Genomic DNA, 22,747 nt, shown 5'->3' with positions numbered 1-22,747 from the left:
TGAGGGAGGTTTCAAGTGAAGGAAAATTTATAAATCTAAAGAGAAAAGTCAAGATTGCAGAGCAGATAAAGATCAACAGAATGTGACAAGAAGGCACAAAAAGTTTAATGTTAATAGTGAATAAGGTAATACAGGAAAAATGTTAAAAAGTTAAAATTAAAGGTACTTTATCTGAATCCACGAATCAATGATACAAATAGGTGAAGATAAGAAATATCAAGGGTCGCAAAATACTTGTGGGAGTAGTTTATAGGCCCCCAAACTGTAGCTATATTGTTGAACAGAGTATTAATCAAGAAATAAGAGGAACTTATTAAAAAAAGGAAATGCAATAGTCATCATAGAATCATAGAAAGTTTAAGGCACAGAAAGAGGCCACTTGGTCCATCGTGTCTGTGCCGGCAGAAAAACGATCAACCTATTCTAATCCCACCTTCCATCATTTGGTCCGTAGCCCTGCAGCTTACGGCACTTGAGGTGCATATCCAGACTCCTTTTGAATGAGTTGAGAGTCTCTGCCTCAACTACCCTTTCAGGCAGTGAGCTCCAGACCATCACCAGCCTCTAGGTGAAAAAGTTTTTCCTCATCTCCCCTCTAAATTTTCTACCAATCACTTTAAATCTATGCCCCCTCGTCACTGACCTCTCTGCCAAAGTGAATAGACCCTTCACCTCCATTCTATCCAGGCCCTCCATGGGGGAATTTAATCTTCATATAGATTGGACAAATCAAATCAGCAAAACTAGTTTGGAGAAAAAGTTCATGTAATCCATTTGAGACAGTATCCTGGAACAATATGTTGTGGAACCAACCATGGGAGAGGCTATTTTGTGTAATGAGACAGGGAAAATTAGTAATCTCATAGTCTTTCCCAGAGGATCCCCTACTATCATAATATGATAGAATTTCACATTCAGTTTGAGAGTGATGTACAGAAGTCCAAAACTAGAGAATTGAACTTAAAGCTGTTACGCCAGTGTGCTTTGTTGAATGATAATTTTCTTTAATCCACTGACTGGAGATCTGAATTTATATATTTTTTTTGACATTTTTGCAAGACCAGCTAAAAGGATGATTTTGCTGGCAGCTTAAATTGGCTACCTGATTTTCAGCACTGTATCCTACACTGCAATGCTTGGCAGGAGGGAGACAAAATGTCTGCTAATTCCCTAGCAAGAACCAAGATCCAGAAAGAAGAAATACTACTAACTTCTATGTTTGAATCACTGAGTGACTGTCATATGACAAGCCCCTCCCCATCTGTGGTTTTAAGCTGGTGTTTTCTCTGCAGCAAAGCAGAAGCAACTGGACTCTGACTTGAGAAGATTCAAAGTGGGGGTCTCTCTCTCTCTCTCTCTCTCTCTCTCTCCATTCCAGCTTGAAAGCTTTCAAATCCTGCTTGTTGACTGACCACTTTTGCATACTCCGGGTACAATCCCAAACCTGTTGGAGGAAATCACCCAGTTCGCTGTCTCCAAGGAACTCACCTCTTCAAACTAAAAGCCTCAGGACCACTGAATTCAGCTAGAAGCCAGCCGAATCACCAAGCTCCGCAGACTGTATACCTTTTTTATGGACTCTAACTCAACCAATCTACCTTTCCCCGTTCTAACCGATATGTGTGTGTGTAAACCTCTACTGTGTGAGTGTGAAAATTGGCACGTTGTTTATTATTTTATTCGTTTGGTTTAGGTACAATAAAATTAACCTCTTTCTTTGTTACCTGAAAAAAACCTGTCCGATTGGTTCTTGGTATGATCATAGTAAGTAAGTAAGTAAGTAATCAAGCACCTACTGAATTGGCCAGTACATCTACTTTAAGAAAGAATTAAACATGTTGTGGTCAAACAGGAGAGGGAAAAGAGGGGAGCCCTTTGACCCCTCCTCACTTGCCCATAACAAAGTCAAATACATAGTTATGAGGGTTGAGTTGGCTAAAATAGATTAAAGGCCGGCTCGGGTCTGCAAATGAAACCCAACCCGGCTCGAGTCCTTTTCATTTTTTCCCGCGCCCGACCTGACCCAACCATCAGTTAACCCAGCTTCCGTTTTTCACTTTGTTGCTTATCTGTACAAGCTTAAAAAAACTGTAACTAAACAACCTTTCAAGTCCAAAAAGTACATTAACATTGGAGCCACGTACTGGAGGTGGTGATAAGAGTGTGCCGGACCCGGAAGAACGTCCCGACCCACCCGAACCCAAAACATGTCGTCGGGTCCTGTCGGGTTTGGGTCAGGTAGCTATGCTCTAAAGTAGATTGGGAAATTAGATGAAAAATTATGACGGTAGATGAGCAACGTCAAACATTTCAAGAAATATTTTATAATTTTCAACAAATCTACATTCCATTGAGAAATAAAAACGCCACAGGAAAAGAGATCCATCTGTGGCTAACTAAAGAGGTTAAGGATCATATTAGACTAAAAGAGGAGGCTTATAATATTGCCAAGAAGAGTAGTGAGCCTGAGGATTGGGATAGTTTTAGATCCCAAGGATGATCAAAAAATTGGTCAAGAGGGAGAAAAGAAGATGAGAGTAAAGTAGCCAGAAATATGTTATGCTAGGCCCCCACCTACCAAGAATGAGGCACATCAGTTTTGACATAAACATTGATTTTTAACTGTTGTTGGAGCAAGGAAATGACTTGTTAAACAGATCAGCTGTGACTAGAAAAAACATTTACATACTAACAGACATCGAAGGTGAGGAAGCGCATTCCAGGTCTGCTAAAGAGGATCCATCCACAAGGGCCAGGACTGGTTAGACCAGCTGGTCACATGACTACTTGGCTGTTGCACTGTTTTCTTTTGAACTGGCCACAGAGAGTTTGAACACAGAAAGTCTGTTTGCTCCTGAACTGAGAAGATCTCCCCTGTTTGCTCCCATCTCTTTCTCACAAGCCTCTGAATTCACTGCAGACAGATGAACCCCAAGAGAGAAAAGTCTCCTACAGCGAACAAGGTTTAAGAAGAATACTGGGCCCCAACGAAAAGCAAGATCTACCTACAATCAAGGACTCTACAGTGAGTTCGAAGAATTGTAACAAAAACTCTTCAGATATTGCCTCAAACTTTCCCACTTTATTTTTCTTCTCTTTTCTGTCTCTATTTGCATGTGTGTAGTATGTGGGCATGTCATGTATCTGTAGACGTCAACAGAATCAGAGTTTAAGTTCAAGTTTAATACATTTCAACTTTTCTTCTTTAAACCCAAGAAAGCCTGTTTGTGCTAGTTTCCTTGCTTTATAAATGGAAAGCGGTGAACAAGGATTCACCAACGGGGAGCTAAAAACACAGTGTGTTTAAAATTAAACCCTGTTACAGTAAGACCAGTTGAAGGCTGAGGGGGACCCCTAGACACCTTTTTCACCTGTCGTAACAAATTTAAAAAAGTTTGTAAGCTTACAAGTATGCAAGGAGGAAGAGAGTAGTGAAAGTAAATGTGGGTCTCTCAAAGGCTAAGGAAATGGCAAGGACTTTAAACTAATATTTTATGTCTGTCTTCACAATAGAGGATACAAAAACCATACCAGAAATGAGAGTGAGGAACTTAAAGTAATTAATATTAGCAACAAAAAAGTAATGGAGAAATTATTGGGACTGAAAGTCAATGAATCCCTGGACCTGACGGCCTACATCCTAGGGTTCTAAAGGAGGTAGTTGTAAAGATACTGGATGTACTGGTTGTGATTTTCCAAAATTCCCTAGATTCTGGAACAGTCCCATTGAATTGGAAGATAGCAAATGTAACACTGCTTTTCAAGAAAGGAGGGAGAGAGAAAACACGGAGCTACAGGCCAGTTAGCCTTATGTCAGTCGTTGAGGAAATGCTAGAATCTGTTATTAAGAAAGTGATAACAGGGCACTTGGAAAATCATATGATTAGGCAGGATCAACATAGTTTTATGAAGGGGAAATTGTGTTTGACAAATCTGTTAGAATTGTTTGAGGATATAACCAGCAGGATGGAGAAAGGGCAACCAGTGGATATAGTATATTTGGATTTTCAAAAGGCATTCAGTAGGATGCCACATAAAAGGTACATGGAGCTGGGGGTACTATATCAGCATGAATAGAGGACAGTTGACAAAAAGCAGAGAGTAGGAATAAGTGGGCCATTTTCAAGTTTAGACTGTTACTATTGGGTTGCCACAAGTATAAGTGACAGGGCCTCGGCTATTTACAATCTACATTAATGACTTCAATGAAGGGACTGAGTTTAATGTATCAAAGTTGACTGATGATACAAAGCTAGGTGGGAAAGTAAGCTTTGAGGAGGACACCGAGTCTGCACAATTGAATTTAATTAATAAATCTGGAATTAAAAGCTAGTCCAATGAAACCATTGTCGATTGTTGTAAAAACTCATCTGGTTCACGAATATCCTTTAGGGAAGGAAATCTGCTGTCCTTACCTGGTCTGGCCTACATGTGACTCTTACATGCCCTCTGAAATAGAGGGCAAGCCACTCAGTTGTACCTAACCGCTACGAAGTCAATAAAAAGGAATGAAACTGGACGGACCACCCGGCATCGACCTAGGCACCGGAAACGAAAACAGCAAACCCAGCCCTGTCGACCCTGCAAAGTCCTCCTTACTAACATCTGGGGGCTTGTGCCAAAGTTGGGAGAGCTGTCCCACAGACCAGTCAAGCAATAGCCTGACATAGTCATACTCACGGAATCATACCTTACAGACAATGACCCAGACACTGCAATCACTATCCCTGGGTATGTCCTGTCCCACTGGCAGGACAGACACAGCAGAGGTACGGACAGTGGTCTACAGTAGGGAGGGAGAAGCCCTGGGAATCCTCAGCATCGACTCTGGACCCCATGAAGTCTCATGGCATCAGGTCAAACATGGGCAAGGTAACCTCCTACTGAATACCACCTACCTCAGCTGATGAGTCAGTACTCCTCCATGTTGAACACCACTTGGAGGAAGCACTGAGGGTGGCAAGGGCACAAAATGTACTCTGGACGGGGGACTTCAGTGTCCATCACCAAGAGTGGCTCAGTAGAATCACTACTAACCAAGCTGGCCGAGTCCAAAAGAACATAGCTCCTAGACTGGGTCTCAGCTGGTGGTGAGAGAACCAACAAGAGGGAAAAACATACTTGACCTTGTTCTCACCAATCTGCCTGCCACAGATGCTTCTGTCCATGACTGTATTGGTAGGAGTGACCACTGCACAGTCCTTGTGGAGATGAAGTCCCGCCTTCACATTGAAGATACCATCCATCGTGTTGTGTGGCACTATCACTGTGCTAAATGGGATAGATTTCGAACAGATCTAGCAATACAAAACTGGGCATCCATGAGGCGCTGTGGGCCATCAGCAGCAGCAGAATTATACTCAACCACAATCTGTAACCTCATGGCCTGGCATATCCCCCACTCTACCATTACCATCAAACCAGGAGACAAACTGTGGTTCAGTCAAGAGTGCAGGAGGGCATGCAGGAAGGCATATCTCTAAATGAGGTGTCAACCTGGTGAAGCTACAACCCAGGACTACTTGCATGCCAAACTGCATAAGCAGCATGCAATAGGCAGAGCTAAGCGATCCCATAACCAACGGATCGGATCTAAGCTCTGCAGTCCTGCCACATCCAGATGTGAATGGTGGTGGGCAGTTAAACAACTAACTGGAGGAGGTGACTGCACAAATATCCCCATCCTCAATGATGGGGGAGCCCAGCACATCAGTGCGAAAGATGAGGCAGAAGCATTTGCAACAATCTTCAGCCAGAAGTGCCGAGTTGATGATCCATCTCAGCCTCCTCCTGAAGTCCGCAGCATTGCAGATGCCAGACTTCAGCCAATTCGATTCGCTCCATGTGATATCAAGAAACGACTGAAGGCACTACAAAGACTATGGGTCCTGACAATATTCCGGCAATAGTACTGAAGACCTGTGCTCCAGAGCTTGCCGCACCCCTAGCCAAGCTGTTCCAGTATAGGTACAACACCGGCAGCTACCCGGCAATGTGGAAAATTGCCCAGGTATGTCCTGTACACAAAAAGCAGGACAAACCCAACCTGGCCAATTACCGCCCCATCAGTCAACTCTCAATCATCAGCAAAGTGATGGAAGGTGTCATCAACAGTGCCATCAACCAGCACTTGCTCAGCAATCACCTGCTCAGTGATACCCAGTTTGGGTTCCGACAGGGCCACTCAGCACCTGACCTCATTATAGCCTTGGTTCAAACATGGACAAAAGAGCTGAACTCGAGAGGTGAGGTGAGAGTGACTGCCCTTGACATCAAGGCAGCATTTGACCGAGTATGGCATCAAGGAGCCCTAGCAAAACTGGAATCAATGGGAATCAGGGGGAAAACTCTCTGCTGGTTGGAGTCATACCTAGCACAAAGGAAGATGACTGTGGTTGTTGGAGGTCAATCATCTGAGCTCCAGGACATCACTGCAGGAGTTCCTCAGGGTAGTGTCCTAGGCCCAACCATCTTCAGCTGCTTCATCAATGACCTTCCTTCAATCATAAGGTCAGAGGTGGGGATGTTCACTGATGATTGCACAATGTTCAGCACCATTCGCGACGACTCAAATACTGAAACAGTCCATGTAGAAATGCAGCAAGACCTGGATAATATCCAGGCTTGGGCTGATGTGTGGCGCAAATGTTACTTGCCACTTAAGTGCCAGGCAATGACCATCTCCAACAAGAAAGAATCTAACCATCTCCCCATGACATTCAATGGCATTACCATCGCTGAATCCCCCACTATCAACATCTTAGGGGCTACCATTGACCAGAAACTGAACTGGAGTAGCCATATAAATACCGTGGCTACAAGAGCAGGTCAGAGGCTAGGAATCCTGCAGCAAGTAACTCACCTCCTGACTCCCAAAAGCCTGTCCACCATCTACAAGGCACAAGTCAGGAGTGTGATGGAATACTCTCCACTTGCCTGGAAGGGTGCAGCTCCAACAACACTCAAGAAGCTCGACACCATCCAGGACAAAACAGCCCACAAACATTCACTCCCTCCACCACCAACACACAGTGGCAGCAGTGTGCACTATCTACAAGATGCACTGCAGCAACGCACCAAGGATCCTTAAACAGCACCTTCCAAACCCGCGACCTCTCACACCTCGAAGGACAAGAGCAGCAAATGCATGGGAACATCACCACCTGCAAGTTCCTGTCAAGTCACACACCATCCTGACTTGGAACTATATCGCCGTTCCTTCACTGTTGCTGGGTCAAAATCCTGGAACTTACTTCCACACAGCACTGTTGGTGTACCTACCTCACATGGACAACAGCGGTTCAAGAAGGCAGCTCACCACCACCTTCTCAAGGGCAATTAGGGATGGGCAATAAATGCTGGCATAGCCAGTGACGCCCACTTCCCATGAATGAATGAAAAAAAAGGATATAAATAGGTTAAGTGAATTGGCAAGAAGGTGGCACATGGAGTATATGCAAGAAATGCACTGGTATGAAAAATAGAAGATTGAATATTGTTTAACTAGTGAAAAATGACGATATGTTGGTGTTCAGATGGATTTGGGTGTCTTTGCACAGGAAGCACAGAGGGAGAAATGTATTCTTCTCGTACTGCTTCTAATGGCGGCCACTACCTGTGCTGTGCACGCAACTTTCTTCAATAGTATCGATTGCGAATGTTGCGTAGGCTACCAGTTTTTCCCCCGCCCCCTTCCTCCCCCCCCCCCCTCCGGGAATTGGCAAATGTCTATGTCGCAAGTGGCGCTGTACAAACTAGTTTTTACCCCAGAAAGTTAATGTGCAGGTACAGCAACTAATTAGGAAGGTAAATTATATGTTGGCCTTTTATTGCAAGGGGGTTTGGAGTAGAGAAGTGTTGCTGCAATTATATAGGGCCTAGCTGAGGCCAATCCTGTCTAGCCTTGGTCTCCATTGTCACAGAACTATTTATTTTCTCCTGTGTTTAAAACAGCGTGCCTTTAAGATTCTGTCTAAAAACAGTGTACCTTTAAGACAGAGTGAGAAGCTTTAAGACTTGGAACAGTGTGTACAGCAGCTGCACCTGTTATCTAGGCAACAGCAGGAGAGTGGGGAGGTCACGTGGTGTACTGTAACTTTTAACTCTGTGTAAAAACCGGCAGAAACCAGTTTTGAGAGACACCAGCGAATCGCACTTGCCTTGAAGGAAGAGAATTCTCTCAGCAGAAATTCTACAATGAGCCACAGGCTGTGTTAATTGCCCAAGGGGAAAAAACCCCTTTGAAGAGAACATTTGTATTGCTGGAGGTAGCAAAATTCCTTTACTTTCAATATAAGAAGTCTTTGCTTCAAGATTGACTCTCTTGACTGATTTGTGTTTTCTGCAATTCGCTGTAAAGTTTCAACTGAAAGACTACCAATTTTAAAATCCAAATATAGACCTGTCATTATACTCTGTGTTGAAAGAACTGTGTGACTCCTGCTGCAGCCGAAGTGCTTTCAATGTCTATCAAGGAAAAAGACTGTTTATCAAATTTACGTGGAGACTTCGAGTGGCATCTCATTGTTCTATTCTGGACACCTCAGCCATCAGGAACGTAACCCACAAAGACTTACAACCCAGTTGTTTATTTATTCTTAAGCAGCTAATTTTTAATACATAATTTTTTGTAAAACTGGTTAACAGTTAGTTTTTGAATGTATGTGTGTAAACATGGGGGTTCAGTTAAATAAGAAGTTATAAGGTCTTCAGACATAAATTTATCTTAATAGTGTTAAGATTTAGTTTATTAATAAATAGTTAATTTGTTGTTGTCCAAAGATACATGGTTTGGTGTATTTCTTTATTCTGGGGGTTAGTAAAGTGTTTTAATTTGGCTGTTTTTCGGTTAGGTGGGAAAATTGTAATAATATGCTGCGACCTGTGGCGTGTTGGGACTGCTTTGACAGAGCATTGTTCCTACCTCGGTCGTAACACCGTACCTAGGACAACCCTCTCATTCCAGGAGTCAATGAGGAGAGATTGAGTAAAATGGGCTGTACTTTCTGGACCTTTAGAAGAACGAGAGACGGTGTCATTGAAACATACATGATTCTGAGAGGGCTTGGCAGGGTAGATGCTGGGCGGCTATTCTCCTAGCTGCAGAGGCTAGAATTGGGGGCATAGTCTCAGGGTAAGTGGATGACCATTTCAGACTAAGTAAGATGAGAAATGTCACTTAGAGGGTTATGAATCTTTGGAATTCTCTTTACCGAGGGTTGTGTATGCTCAGTGAATGAATATCTTTAAGCTTGAGATTGATAATTTTTTGGACTTTGAGGGAATTGAGAGATATGAGGATTGGTCGTAAAAGTAGAGTTGTGGCCAAGGATTAGCCACAATCTTGTTGGAATGGCAGAGGAGGCTCGAGGCTGCATGGCCTATTCCTGCTCCTATTTTTCATATTCTAACTTTATGTAGGTAGAATGCAGGTATTGGAGATGCTTCAGAGTCATGTAAGAAAGCCATTAGAAAAATTCAACTTGGAGGTAACAAATGTTTCAGGGATAGCTGACCTAGAGTTGGAGATGAGTGATTTTATGACAGTAGAAGCAGATGGTATTGTTAATACAAAAACAAAAAGTGCTGGAAATACTCAGCAGGTCTGGCAGCATCTGTGGAGAGAGAAGCAAAGTTAACATTTCAGGTCTGTGACCCTAGACTGGATGTGGAGTTTGGAGCTTATCTCAGGGTTGAGCAGGACACCCAGGTTGTGCACAATCATGTTGAGTTTTAATAGGCATCCAGGAAAGGGGATGGGATCAGCGACTACCTCCCTGTAGTGGCTCGCTTGAGATCATTGATAGAAGCCTACACCTTATCACTGCGTGGCATTGCACAGTACAGCTTTGAAATGCTGCCATCCCCACTGTGTAACGCGACAGTGTGATAAAGTAACTATCAGAACGTACAATAATGTCCTCATTCACAATACAAGCATCTGTAACACATTCAGAAACTTTCAGCCACGGCAGATGGTGAAACTTGAATTCAATTAATAAATCTGGACTTAAATCTAGTCTAGTGAACCCATCTGGTTCACTAATGTCAGGAAGGAAATCTTACCTGGTCAGGTCTGCATGTAACTCCAGACCCACAGCAATGTGGTTGACTCTTTAAAAATGCCCTCCGAAATGGCCTAGCAAGCCACTCAGTTCAAGGGCAGTTAGGGATGGACAATAAATGCTGGCCTCACCAGCGATGCCCACACCCCACAAACAAATAAACAAAAAGTTATTTGCTCATTTGTTGTGCTCATTGTTATACATCATAACTTTTATATCCTTTGCTTATACAGAATAAAAATGTCTTGTAAGCAGAAAAATAAATACAAGATATAAGAACAAAATTAAAATAAGCAAAAAGATCATGAATATGTATAAATAACAATCACAGATTAAACAGAATACATTGAAAATAACAAATACTCCAAGTCAGGGCCAGATTAAATCTAGCCACATATTTGGGGCTGCAAAATCAATTTAGGGAAGTCATGAACATCCATTGTTAACTACAATCTCATAAAGTTTGAGAGTCTTTCAACAGTTTGTTGTTTAATATGAATTGAGTTTGCTTATTTTTTAGCTCCAGTTTTGTTATTGTCTGTATTCCCACTCCCTGCTTCAATTTCAATCCAAAATGAGTAGAAGTTTTCTTTACGCTCTGCATCTGGAATTTTACTTAAAGTTCTGACAAGTAGATTTTGGTGAGTGCATTTAAATTGTTCATTGGTTGATCAGTGTTATCTAAAGCCTTGATCCCTCTATCATTATTGTGTCCCACATCCACTGTTCTGCCATCTATCTTCACACCAGTTTTGCCCAATCCACCATCAATGTGTCCCATTCCCCTTGTCTCTTTTGCATCATCAATTTCTACTTGGGCCTACTTAAAATTTGGCCTTGCATTGATGCTTCTCTATTCCTACAACCTCCACCATACCACAGATGACTTGCGTTGTAACCTGGGAGATGGTGGCATAGTGGTAATGTCACTGAACTCGTAATCCAGAGGCCCAGGCTAATGCCCCTGAGGATACAGATTCAAATCCCACTATGGCTCTAGTAGAATTTAAATTCAGTTAATTAATAAAAATTTGGAATTGAAAGCTAATTGAAAATTGCAAGAAATTGAAAGCTCATCTGGTTCACTAATGTCCTGTCGGGAAGGAAATCTGCTGTCCTTACCTGGTCTGGCCTACATGTGACTCCAGACCCACAGCAATGTACTTGACTCTTAACTGCCCTCTGAAATGGCCTAACAAGCCACTCAGTTGTCAAGGCAATTAGGGATTGGCAACAAATGCTGGCCTTGGCAGCGATTCCCACATCCCATGAAAGAATAATTTTTTAAAAAGCAAGACCTTTCAGCAACTATGGGCACGGAGGATAGTTGGGTATTGTACAGTTTTAGATGCTTATATTGTTTATAGAGTCTCACATTCTTACAGTTTATATTCAGTTTTAAATGCTCACATAAAGCATTGTATACTTTGCTTCGGTGCTTACTCCCATTGTGCATTTTGCTTTGTTTTGCTCATAGTTTGCACTTTGCCTGTGTGATGGGAAAAAGCATGTGCTCGGGTGTTATGAATCCTCATGTATTACAGTGAGTTAACTCATGTATTGCACTGTACATTTCTTTCAAGGTGTCCACAAATTGTCTTTTATTTTAAAGTACAGTTATTTATTGCTTTAATTATTTTTTTGATATTTTTCTGAATACTGTTATAAACTGAAAAGTATGTCTTATTATAAACTGAGATTATTTAAAACATCTCTTATGTATCTTTTGATTTTTCCTTAAACTGACACACAATGTTTACTTTGGAGATTGAAATATGTCCAGAATGTTGATCTGAAGATGAGTATGTTGCATTGTAGATTCCCAGGTGGGGAAAGAATTGCCTATGTTCAAACTGCCTAGCACCATATAAATCCTTAATATGATAGGTAAAAGAGAACAAGGATTAAACATTGCTGCAACACTGGTGCAGTGGTTAGCACCGCAGCCTCACAGCTCCAGCGACCCGGGTTCAGTTCTGGGTACTGTCTGTGCGGACTTTGCAAGTTCTCCCTGTGACCGCGTGGGTTTCTGCCGGGTGCTCAGGTTTCCTCCCATAGCCAAAGACTTACAGGTTGATAGGGGCAATTTACCATGGCCAATTTACCTATTATAGGAAGGATGTGATTGCATTGGAGCGGGTGCAGAGGCGATTCACCAGGATGTTGCCTGGGATGGAACATTTAAGCTATGAAGAGAGGCTGGATAGGCTTGGGTTGTTTTTACTGGAGCAGAGAAGACTGAGGGGTGACCTGATCGAGGTGTACAAGATTATGAGGGGCATGGACAGGATGGATAGGGAGCAGCTGTTCCCCTTAGTTGAAGGGTCAGTTATGAGGGGTCACAAGTTTAAGGTGAGGGGTGGGAGGTTTAAGGGGGATTTGAGGAAGAACTTTTTTACCCAGAGGGTGGTGACGGTCTGGAATGCCCTGCCTGGGAGGGTGGTAGAGGCAGGTTGTGTCACATCCTTTAAAAAGTACCTGGATGAGCACTTGGCACGTCATAACGTTCAAGGCTATGGGCCAAGTGCTGGCAAATGGGATTAGGTAGACAGGTCAGGTGTTTTAATGCATTGGTGCAGACTCAATGGGCCGAAGGGCCTCTTCTGCACTGTATTATTCTGTGATTCTAGTGTAGGTAGGTGGTAGGAGAATTGAGGGAAGGTGGGGATGTGGTAGGGAATATGGGATTAATGTAGGATTAGTATAAATGGGTGGTTTTTGGTCAGCACAGACTTAGTGGGCCGAAGGGCCTGTTTCAGTGCTGTATCTCTCTATGACTCTATTTTAAGGGTTAAATTTGCACAGAAGATGCATGACAACTAAATACATTTGGGGTTATCTTTTTGTTTAGTATTTGTTTTATGCAGAAATTTCTCCCTGCACAGAAGGTATAAATCATGTTGGGATGCCCCCTGTATACACTGATCTGGTACAGCATCAAATGCTATTTTTTTGTTAACTTATGATTCTGAGCTTCTGCTTTCACCACATTGTTTTGCAAGGCCTACCTGAGTCTGCTGCTCCTCTTGTACATCCTGACCACTGCTTTGCCCCTTAGTGAACACCTCTTCTTTTCAAATTGCGATTTTCATTTCTTGTAAGTAATTTGGGGGGGAGGCAGTGGCGGAGTGGTAATATAACTGGACTAGTAATCCAGATGCCTCGGCTAATGCTCTGGGGACACGGGTTCGAATCCCACCACGGCAGATGGTGAATTTTGAATTCAATTCAAATTCATGGAACCATTGTCAATTGTTGTAAAAACCCATCTGGTTCACTGATGTCCTTTAGGTAAGGAAAACTGCCGTCCTTACCTGGTCTGGCCTACATGTGACTCCAGACCCACAGTAATGTGGTTGACTCTTAAATGCCTTCAGTGAGCAATTGGGGATGGGCAATAAATGCTGGCCTAGTCAGCAACACCCACATCCTAAGAACGAATAAAAAAAACTCTTTGAAACTAATTTTTGTTCCGCCAATTACGCTGCCAAATTTCTAGTGGACAACCACCTGTCCTTTTAATTTTTTTTTGTTTTGCATATTATCACAAAGCTTTGTGCTTTCAAAACTTCTGAAGCCCCAACTTAAAAATGATCTCACTCAAACTGCCAGTGTAAGTTGTATGTTTCAGCCTTGCTGAGGGAGTATTCAAGATGTACTTTGAAGAGTAGATAACTGTTAACTTCTGTAATGTAGCAAGAATTAATCTTCATTGCTTGCTTGGGGTATGGTCAGCAGCTGTCAAATGGAGCCAAGGTAATCAGCAGACTACAGGTTCCTTGTTACAGTTTGAAGAGAAGCAGGTTATAACTGAAGTTAGCAAAGTGAATTATTATGGGTGTAAACCTTATGTTGGGGAACAGTAGCAGTTTCATGAAGGTATACATGCTTGGAAAATGAAGGCTAATTGTGTGTGTGGCATGTCATCAGGTTGATGTCATTCTAGCTGAAATGCCATTTTTATTTCCAGATAAATCTCCACATGTGGCTTTTAAAAATAGAATTTGTTTCCATTTAACAGAAAGCAATTTCCTGCAAAATAGATTGTTTCTATGGAAATACTCTTAGTGGTACTGATTTTAATCTTTTGAAAGAGGATAGAGGGGACTGTAGTGGTGAGTTATAATAAAAGGTAGAGGAAAAACTAATAGAGACCGGGGAAAAGCATACAAATATCACAAAGAGGCTAATGAGATTAGAGAAAATGGACAGAGAGGAAACTGAGACAAACAGTTATTGGACAATAGCAGAAAAGCCACAGAAATACAGAGCAATAATAACCAGTAGTCGCTAAAGAAAAAGCCAAAGGCTAAAAATAAAACATAGATAATATATATAACTAGAGACCAATGATAGATTCTAAAATTCATCGAGACAGCTAATAAAAGAATCTTGCTAGATTGTTAAAAATAGAGTAGTTAACAAACATTGTGAAGCATTACACAAAATAATTAATTTTACCAATAGATTAATTTTTTTATAGTACATTACAACAGTAAGAATCACATGCATCTTGTATTCCAGAGGAGTTAGTATTTTTGTTGGTGCTGTGTTTGTGGTTTTAATAATTCAGGTCTCCAGTGGCTCCCTATTCTTTACAAAGGTGATAAGGGCACAGGAGGGTGGATCTCACCCTCTCTCGTAGTCTCTGGGGGTGGGAGATGAGTGGGGAAGTAGCAGCTCTGCAGTAGCAAACAGAGCAAATGGAGCGTTGCAGAGAAATGAGAACTGCAAATTACTTGGAGATTTCAGTAAGACAAGGGAATTTAATTTGAGGGTGTAAAGGGAAAACAAACAGCTGTTTCACGTGAACTGGACGGAAGGAGGTTGCAGAGCAGATCAATGTTTGCGGTTCCTAAGAGATATGAGGTACACATTCAGTTATCACAAGGAATGAGTAATTGAACTGCAACAACGCCTTGCTGAAAATATGCTGGGAAAAAGTCTGACTGGAAGAGGGTTTTTTGGCGTTTCAAATAATTGCTTTGGGACCTTATTGTAAAATTGCAGTTTTTTGCTTTTCTGTTTATTTGTGCTTTGTCATTTTAGTGAATTATATTTGGGTTTTTCTAGGTCACTTAATATAAATGAGTTTTGTAGATTTGAGTTTAAAATAAATATTGATAGTAACTTGCATTAATGTTTATTAATAATGTGTTTCTGTTGCCAACATAAAAATGAACTACTGATTCATAGTTCAAGTATTTTCCCATGAATTTAAAAAGCATAGCCTCTAAAATTCAGTTTATGCTGATAACAGTAACCGTATGTAACGGACAGTGTTCTTGCTTTGCTCTTTTAAACCTGGTTCATTCTTTACTTCAGATGGGAGTCAGTTTGTCAAAACATTACAGTAATCTTGTGTATACTGTAGTTGAATATGCACAATGTAATGTACTTTGATAACTCTCATACCTCATACATTTAGGTTCCCTGAGTAAGAAACTAAATGTAATTAATGATTTTATTTTAACAATTTAAAAAAATATTTATTGCAACATTTATTACCAATTCCTAGTGGTTGAGAGCATATGAATTATTCACATATTGTGGAATTGAAGTTACAAGTGGGCCAGGGTGGCAGCTTTCCTTCCCTGAAGGGCACTGGTCTAGTCTTTAGACACTTGGAATGGGTAGTATGGTGGCTGTACTCGGACTCAATTTTCCCAACACCACTGTTTTCCCAATCTGAGCCAAGATATAGGGAAGAGCCAGACGGAAGTCAGACTTCTCACCAGATGGAGAGTTTCCGTGGGGACTACTCTTATGAACATCCGAGACAAGAGACTGGCCATGAGCAGCAATAGTATGAAAGCAAATTGTAATCGGGGATTAGGATTGGAGGATAGGAGTGAAATCGCATGCAGTCCTTAAGGTGTAGATTGCATCTTAATAAATTTGCAATGTTACTGGTCATTAACTTTGATTTTAAAATAATTTCAGAAATCATTTGAGAGCAGTTCTTAGTTGTAATTATTGATTTAAATACAAAAATGTAACGTATGATTATATTTTGGACTTCTGTCTAAATTCTCACTGTTGTATTTTACATTGTACTGTATTTAATGAAATTGTGATCCAATAACACTTATAAGGCTTGTGCTGTCAAGAATTGCATTTCTTCATTTCAAGTAAAGCATGTGAACCGTTATAATTGAAAAATTATGGGGTTGATTTTCATCGGCATCGCCTAACATTAAAGAAGTAGTAATGATCTGAAAATGTGGTCGGCAGCCTTATAGCGGGGACACGGCCGGCTCCTCATTGAAAAGGGGCCAACCCACTGGTGTCCAAAGCATCTGCCTCTTTCGGGCGCTCGGCCCCTTTTACAATGGAAGTCAGAGTTGTGAAATGTGACTTTGACCCTGATTGCCATTTTAGGTCGAACTTGCTCGGAGCTTGCTTCGTGCGGGCTCCGACCAGTTCCATAGGCGATGGAACTGAAGAGGCCTCCAAAAGATGTGTTAAATGATCTTTGTAAGCACCTATCCTGTGATGAAAATAGTCTGGCTGCTGCCGCCCGAGACTGCACACTCTGTAATCGTGATCACTCCTAGTTCGCTTCCGCAGCTTACTTTTTCTGGCAGCTGCTGCAGCCCATTCTTGAGGCCTTAAAGCGGCGGACTGCATCAGGAAAAAAAAAAGGACCTGCAGCTCCATGGCCAAAATTAAATGAAGAGTTGGGACCTTAAAATTGTGGGGTGGAGGGGGGATGCTTCTTCACTGTCCGAATGACCAGCACGCTCTCCCATTCGGTCGCCCAAATCGTACTTGTCTGTTACTTATTGTAACAGTTCACACATTTCCTCACAATCTATAATACGTGCATTATGCGGAGTGAGAATAGTACAAGCAAACAGGAATAAGCTATTTCACCAAAATCAATATAATACAATATATTAGGTTTTAGCCATTAGATTGGTACCGAATATTGTAATTTGCACTATTTTTATGAAAGCCTGTTTTGAAAAGATCCAAATTGGACCCTAATTTTTTTTCTACGTAATGTCATAAAATATTTTTACCTCCATCATCCTGGAATGCAAAGATAACCTTTAGCTTCTCCTCTACTGCAAACAGTTTAAAACCCCTCTCCCCTGTCTCCTCCACCCTCATTTCCAACACTAAGGGCAAGGAGCTCATGGACTTCTTTGACACTAGGATGGACACCATCCGACCAGCTGCCTCTGCCACTTCCTTCCTCTAAAGTCCCCTGCTGCCTTAGCCCTGAACTCGCATCTCCTACACCCTTGACCCTATTTCCATTAAACTGCTGACCACCCCACTTCCTCTCCTGGCCCCCATGTTAGAAGATATCGTGCATGGTTCTCTTCAGGTGGAGCCCCCCCCCCCCCCTTTTAAACCTGCTGTCATTACCCCGCCTCCATAAACCAACACTTGTCGGTACCGCCCTTGCAAACTACTACCCCATCTCCAAACAACCTTCCCTCTCCAAAGTCCTTGAATGTTTTGTTGCCTCCCAAATCCATACCCATTATTTCTGGAACTTCATGTTTGAGTCCCTCCAATCAGGTTTCCGCCCCTACCACAGTACTGAAACAGCTCTTATAAAAGTCACAAATGACATCTTCTGTGACTGTGACAAAGGTAAACTATCCCTCCTTATCCTTCCCAATCTGTCTGCAGCCTTTTATACAGTTGATCACACCATCCTCCTCCAACACCTCTCCACCGTCATCTGGTTGGGTGGGACTGCCTGTTTCCAGTCTGATCTATCTAATCGTAGCCAGAGTATCACTTACAATGACTTCTCCACCTCCTCCCACACTATTACCTCTGGTATCCATAGAAGCATAGAAAAGTTACAGCACAGAAAGAGGTTATTCAGCCCATTGTGTCTGTGCCAGCGGAAAAATCTAGCCGCCCATTCTAATCCCATCTTCCAGCACCTGGTCCGTAGTTTTGCAGGTTACAGTACTTCAGGTGCAGACCCAGGTACCTTTTAAATGAGTTGAGGGTTTCTGCCTTCACCACCAAACTGGGCAACAAATTCCAGACACCCACCACCCTCTGAGTGAAAAAGTTTTTCCTCATGTCCCCTCTAATCCTTCTACCAATCACCTTAAATCTGTGCCCCCGGTAATTGACCTCTCCACTAGCGGAAACGGGTCCTTCCTGTCTACTCTATATAGGCCCCTCATCATTTTATACACCTCAATTAAGTCACCCCTCAACCTCCTCTGTTCTGAGGAAAACAACCCTAGCCTATCCAATCTTTCCTCATAGCTGCAATTTTCCAGCCCTGGCAATATTCTTGTAAATCTCCTCTGTTCTCTCTCCAGAGCAATTATGTCCTTCCTGTAATGTGACCAGAACTGTATGCAATACTCCAGCTGTGGCATAACCAACATTTTATACAGTTACAGCATTACATCCCTGCTTTTGTAGTCTACACCCCAGCCAATAAAGGAAAGCATTCCATCTGCCTTCTTCACTTTATCAACCTGTCCTGCCACCTTCAGAGACCTGTGGACATGCACTCCAAGGTCTCTCACTTTCTCTACCCCTCTCAATATCCTCCCATTTATTGTGTATTCCCTTGCTTTGTTTACCCTTCCCAAATGTATTACCTCACACTTCTCTGGATTTAATTCCATTTGTCACTTTTCCACCCACTCAACCAACCCATTGATATCATTCTAGAGTCTACAGCTATCCTATTCAAAATCAACTACACGGCCAATTTTTGTGTCATCTTCAACTTTCCCAATCATGCCTCCCACATTTAAGTCCCAATCATTAATATATACCACAAACAGTAAGGGACTCAACACTGAGCCACTGGAAAGCACTTTCCATTTGCAAAAACATCTGTCAACCATTACGCTTTGTTTCCTGTCACTGAGCCAAACTTGCAACATTCCTCTGTATCCTGTGGGCTTTTACTTTTACAGTCTGCCATGTGGGATCTTGTCAAATGCCTTACTAAAATCCATGTAGACAACATCGAATGCACTATCCTCATCAATCCTCCTTGTTACTTCCTCAAAAAATTCAATTCAGTTGGTAAGACACGACCTTCCCTTAACAAATCCATGCCGACTGTTACGTAAGTGCTTCTGTTTTTCTTTGTAAAATATGTTTTAAGAAATTATAGTTGAATTATGCACATTGAATCATCTGGAGATTGCTGTACCTTATGGGTGTTTTTCTTAAAAGGAAGGTCAACAGAAGGTTGACCAGTAAACAAGTTTTTACTGGAAGGCACATATTTGTAAAGAACCCAGCAGGGAGTTTGACCTGAAGAGCTATTTTGCTTATTGACAAGTCAGGATTTATGGCTGTCATAGGACTTGCCTCTGGAAAGGTTTATGTTTCATTTTTAACTGTTTTTTTAAAAAGCCAGTTTGTTTGGCTAAAAACAGTTAGTTGGCGTTTAATTATTGACCTGCCAGGAGAACAGAAGATCCAGCCAGCCTGTCTTTCTCTTGAAAAGCAAATCCTGCATCAAGTTGTACTGTTACCTCCTGTATTTGAATAAATCCTGAATGTTTGCAGAAACCTTGCACCTTTGAAAGAATTTTGCAAAAAATGTGAGAACTGAAACTTTTGTTGCACATCTGATGTAAGACCTATGTTAAGCTGCATTTTCTTGAAAGTATACCCAAACTGTTCATCAACATTGCCTGGAAAGAACTGTTCTAGGAAGATTCCTAGTGGCAGCCACCTATTCGCCTTTGGGATACCTCGCCAAAACAAATGACTTCCATATCTTCTCTGCAGTCTAAGGCCGGAAATTTACTTTCTAAAAACGGGAATCCTCCGAGACGAAAAATGGCAAACGATGATGTCGGGTCGGGTCCCCAACGTCATGACGCCCAAACACAATGTTATGCAGGTCGGACGGCGGGCGAGATCGAGGTGCTGTTTGCCGTCCAATTAGCATCAATTAAGAGCCAATTGAGGTAATTTGAAAACCAATTGACAGCAATTTCACGTCGACTGTCAAATTTTACAGCTGCCAAACGAGTCAATGGGGGTGTCGGGTACCCGGCAGCTTTAAAAGAGTGGCAAGCAGTGTCTCTGTAAAGGAGTTGGAGGTACTGTTTTTGGTTCATTATTCGGTGATATTTACTTTTAAGTTTGGGGTTGTTTCTGCTGGTTCACCTGGTCGAGTCACAGCTGTATTGATTTATTTGGTGTAGGGAAGGGGGCTTGTGATTGCCTGTCCTTACAGCAAGCTGCTAATACCTGTCCTAATTACATCTCTGGGACACTGCATCAATGGGAGTTGTCCTCTCTGGCTTATCTAATGAGGAAGACTACACCCCAAGGAGGGACAGGAGGACAACTGGCTGTGGAAACCAGCAACCTGCTGGCCAAGTGCAGCCTCGTAGTGGGAGAGGGGAAGAAGGTGACAGAGTGCCGCCGATGCAATCACCTGTCAGGAGACGAGCCTACCCAGCAGGCAGGGTCCACTGCCCGCGTTTGAGCTTTCTACAAATGTCAGAGCACCAGTGCCAAAGAAGACTGCACCTGTCACGGGATACTGTCTCATCTCTGTGTGAGATGCTGGCAAAGGAGGTTACTTCCAACTGCGTGAGTGGCCATACAATGCCGGTCGCACTGAAGCGAACAGTTGCACTGAACTTCTATGCATCAGGCTCGTTCCAGGCCTCATCAGGGGACATGTGTGGAGTCTCGCAATCATCAGCACAACACTATATTAAGGTGGTAACTGATGCCATATTCAGGCATGCCAACCAGTTCATCAAGTTCAAGACGGATGTGCCGGCAAGGCCAAGAGAGCCAGAGGCTCCAGCGCCATCGTTGGGTTCCCCATGGTCCAAGGCGTAATTGACTGCACTCATGTGGCCATTAGAGCACCTATAGGTCAGTCAGGGGCTTTCATTAATCAAAAAGGGTTTCACTCAATGAATGTGCAAATCGTCAGTGACCACCTTAAGGGTATATTGCAGGTGTGCGCTCGTTAACCTGGAAGCAGTCACGATGCATTCATTCTCCGGAACTCACTGGTGCCAGCACTATTCAGTCCTCCTGAATGCCTGCAAGGATGGATACTGGGCAACGGGTTATCCGCTGAAGACATAGCTGATGACACCGGTGAGGAATCCACGGAATGAGGCAGAGGAACGTTACAATGAGAGCCATGTGACCACCAGAGTGACCATAAAATAGACCATAGGTCTTCTCAAAATGAGATTCAGGTGTCTCGATCGATCAGGTGGTACTCGTCAGCAAGAGTATCTAGAATTGTTGTCGTCTGCTACACCTTATGTAACCTGGCAATGGAGAGGGGGGAGGCCCTGGAGGATGATGACTTCGTTCAGCGCGAGGCATCATCAGATGAGATTGGTGATACGGATGAGGAGGAGGAAGAGGGGCCGCAGCCACCTGAACGGCGGGGTGAGGGAGCTGGAGGTTTGGGGGAGTTAAGTGCAAGGGAGAGCCGGGAGGCTCTAATACTTGGGTGTTTCTCCTGAACGGAGGCTCATCACCCAGAAACTGATATGGCAGTCTGCGATGAAGCATTCACGTGAACTGGAAGCACAGATGCACTCAACTTCGGGGGAAATCTCAGCTGATACGGACCACCTTCCCATCAAACATCACACAGTTCGAATGTGCCACCTCCCAAAGTATGCTTCTCATGCTGAACAACCAGATCGCCTAAAACATGAGCATTGATTTGTGACAGATTAAAAATGCGAAGTGAAAATTTAATAAATTTTTGTGAGTTTCAACATCAAATAAATATTTACAAATTGCACCAGTGACACCGTAGTGCTGTAACTTTGATTTTTTGAAACGTTTGCAAATGCTCACTCATGTGGCCGATCCCTCACTGCCAGCCACGGCAGAGGCAGGTGGCTGTTCAGGCTGCCACGTTACTTTGAATGACTTTGGCCTGCCCGAGGCCATGCTCCTCCACTGTTGCAAATTATCAAACTGTTTATCTGGCATCAAGTACTGGATGAGCAGAAATTTTCTCCTCTTCAACATCAGGAAGACTGTGAAGCCATTGTTTCCAGTCCCTGCTGCAAACTCCATTCCCTAGCAACTGACTTCATCCTTCCCCCTGGCAACAGCCTGAGACTAAACCAGTCTGTTTGCAATTTAAGTGTCATACTTAACCCCAAGATGAGCTTCTGACCACATATTCACGCCATTGCTACAACTGCCTATTTTCACCTCTGTAATGTTGCCCAACTTCACCTGTCTCAGCTCATCTGCTGCTGAAACCCTCTTTTTCATGCCTTCATTACCCCTTGACTTGACGATTCCAATGTGCTGCTGGCTGCTTTCTCGCATTAAACCATCCATAAGCTTGAGGTCATTCAAAAATCTGCTGCCCGTATCTTAACTTGCACCAAGTCCCGTTCACCTATCACCCCTGTGCACACTGACTTACATTGGCTCCCAGCACGCAATGTCTTGATTTTAAAATTTTCATCCTTGTTTTCAAATCCTTCCATGGCTTTGTTCCTCCTCCCTATCTCTGTAATCTCCTCCAGCTACACAACCCTCCAAGATATCTGCGCTACTCTAATTTTGGACTCTTTAATCATTCTACCGTTGGTGGCCGTGCCTGGGTCCGAAGCTCCGGAATACCCTCCCTATACCTCTCTGCTTCTCTATCTGTCTTTTCTCCTTTTCGACACTCCTTAAACTTACCTCTTTGACCAAGCTTTTAGTCATCT

General features: G+C 42.7%; 1 protein-coding gene across 7 annotated transcripts in view; it reads left to right on the top strand.

The window, feature by feature from the left end:
* Positions 1 to 22,747, top strand: part of LOC137369621 (transmembrane protein 200A-like) — a 55,561-nt gene that overhangs the window by 9,482 nt on the left and 23,332 nt on the right. The window contains exon 1 of one of the 7 annotated variants that reach the window (XM_068030954.1): positions 14,896 to 14,933. The exons of the other annotated variants lie outside the window; for them this stretch is intronic. The gene's annotated coding sequence lies outside the window, so the exon portion shown is untranslated. Of the gene's footprint in view, positions 1 to 14,895; positions 14,934 to 22,747 lie in introns of those variants that run through there. 7 annotated transcript variants of the gene reach the window in all.

The sequence above is a fragment of the Heterodontus francisci genome, chromosome 5 (genome assembly GCF_036365525.1).
Source record: "Heterodontus francisci isolate sHetFra1 chromosome 5, sHetFra1.hap1, whole genome shotgun sequence".
Classification (NCBI taxonomy): Eukaryota; Metazoa; Chordata; class Chondrichthyes; order Heterodontiformes; family Heterodontidae; genus Heterodontus; species Heterodontus francisci.
This window is presented reverse-complemented; position numbering and strand designations above follow the sequence as displayed.